The sequence below is a fragment of the Lygodium microphyllum genome, chromosome 23 (genome assembly GCF_053477565.2).
Source record: "Lygodium microphyllum isolate KBCC chromosome 23, Lygodium_microphyllum_v1.1.10, whole genome shotgun sequence".
Taxonomy (NCBI): Eukaryota; Viridiplantae; Streptophyta; class Polypodiopsida; order Schizaeales; family Lygodiaceae; genus Lygodium; species Lygodium microphyllum.
In genome coordinates this window covers 74101779-74104187 of record NC_141157.1, presented here as the reverse complement: position 1 = coordinate 74104187, position 2409 = coordinate 74101779, and the positions used below count along the sequence as shown (strand labels likewise).

The following is a 2409-nucleotide window of genomic DNA, read 5'->3' as shown; positions in this document are numbered from 1 at the left end:
AGGCCATCATATAACTTCTAAACATTGGGATTGAATTACAAACTGGGATGTAAGAAGCTAGTAATTAGATATATTTAGTGTGAAATTATTAATAATACATTGTCACAGTGACATAGTGTAATAAAGCAAATTAGCCACATTAGTTCACTTACCTTTACCAAAATAAACCATGCAAATACCTTAGCCATGATGGTACTAGGGTTTACTATGAAAAGGCAAGAAGTGCTAATGTAGGGATCTTTTGACACCTACACTAATTTTGGGAGATCTCTTGTCCATCACCATCTTGGGGTGAATACCAAGCTTTGCTTCTTGTATCTTGATTCAGCTTCCATGGATACGTTGTGCTATGGTATAATGAAAGTTGTCTATTGCATGGCCATGATTGAAGCATTTCATGTTATTTCTTGTTATTTTCTTAGTTCAATTCATTAGTTTTCTTGTTAATTTCCATGGTAGAATAGGCATTCTTTACATTGGTATCAAAGCAATAGTTTAGATCCTGTCAGAAGTTATTTTCATGCATTAGATCTAGTTGTAGTGACTAGGAAGTGGAAACCGCAGTTAAAATTTAGTCACAGGAGTTAGTTCTTCCATAACTGTGGTTAGACATGGATATGTGTCACAAACTGTGACCAAGATGGAGATTCGTGGCATGACCCATGGATAGTGGCAGGCTCCAGCTATTTTAGCAGGTCGTCATCAAAATTTGGTTTATTTTGAAGGACATTTGTTAAAAGGAGAGCTATGGGAGACTAGAGGGGACTAAAGTTACCTCTACTTTTTGAAAGTAGGGTCAATCTTCTCCTTCCTCATCTCTCTCAAGCTTTTCTCTGAGCTTCAATGGTGGATTTCCTTGCATATCTTCTTTCTTTTACATGAATGACTTGAATGCTTGTCAAAGCCTCATTCTACTTGACACATGGAGTATGGTCATAACCATTCTTGGAGGGTTTGATTTGAATTGTGGTCAGCAAGATTAGATCAAAATGCACTATCTTGAAGCTCTATGAGACTTGTATGTAATGTAGGTATAGAAAGCATCTCTTTGTATTTAGACATCACTTACTACATACCATCATTTACATTCAAAGCTTCAAAAAGTAGGACTTCATTGTCTTCCCCTCTTTCAATCATTTGCTATATGTTAACTTGAGATTGTCTGCACTATTCTACAAGTGTGGAGGCTATCTCCTCCTTCAGTACTTCCTACTATGGAGATGAAGTCAGCAATGTGGAGAGAAGTTCCATGGAATTCCTAGCAACATCAAAGATCTCTTTCGACTGTTCAGGTGTGTAGGCCTTGCCGCTATCCTAGTCTGACATAGCACCAAAACTTGCTCTTGTCCTTGGAACTAGCCCTGTACTCTATGTCCTTGGAGGAGTAAAGATCGCAGCTAAGCTCTCCACATCTCGCTCAGGAAAGTGGAATCCTCTTGTTCTTAAGCTCTTATATGTCTTTTCAAATACAGGAAGGTAACACAACTACTCAATTGATTCTCCCTAAGATTCGATGACCTTTACGTGGACAATCATAAGAGTCTGGGGGTCATCAATGGCCTTGATCATCTCATCTAGCATTCTTTTCAATGCAACCTCAGAGAATATCTTCTCACAATTCTTAACACATGTCTCCAAGAGGACTAGTGTGAGTAGTTGAACCCTAGGGCTACCACCAGCACCCGACATTGCCAGTCGTTTCTTGATGGCACGGACAATCTCTTGTCCCTGATCTGCTCGCGGTTCACCATGTCACAATGTTCTTGAAATAATTGGACTTTTCTTCGATTTTGGATTCTTGAATAATTCTTGGATTACCTATTAACATTCTACATCAAAATGGAAGGAAGTTAATCCAACATGAAGCAAGCTTATAATGGAGAATCTTGGTCTATTTGAGGTTGAATTGAAGCCATTCTTATCAAAGAGTTCTTCATCAACAATATACTTCAACTCCAAGTACAAGATGTATTCTCAATCATCTTTTAATCTCTCTTGAATATCCTATTGCTGAGCTTATCCAATTGATGGAAAGATAGGTTAAATTGATAAGAAATGTATCCATATTCCTAAATGCATTACATGATCATTCCCTAGAGCTTTCGTAGATGGTAATGATTACCAAACCACTTTGATTTCATTGCCAAAATCATACTCTAAGCTTCCAATTTCTCATATATTTTTCCCTGACCTTGACATTGCCTTTTTTTATTGTTGTCTCAAATCTCATGAGAAAATTTGTGCCCAATGGTAAGTGGAAAAAAATTGTAATGTAGTGAGTCACTATTGAAGGTATTTCCTACCTACTTCCATTTCATTTTCAACCCATTTCACTCGGTTCATGCATATCATGAAATGGATACCAATTTTCTTTCAATCCATGCATTTCATGTTGTTTTATTAGGTTAG

At 37.3% G+C, this 2409-nt stretch overlaps 1 pseudogene; it reads right to left on the bottom strand.

Moving 5' to 3' along the window:
• Positions 1 to 984: 984 nt before the first annotated feature.
• Positions 985 to 2199, bottom strand: LOC148016339 (TOM1-like protein 1 pseudogene; annotated as a pseudogene).
• Between the last annotated feature and the right edge of the window lie 210 nt (positions 2200 to 2409).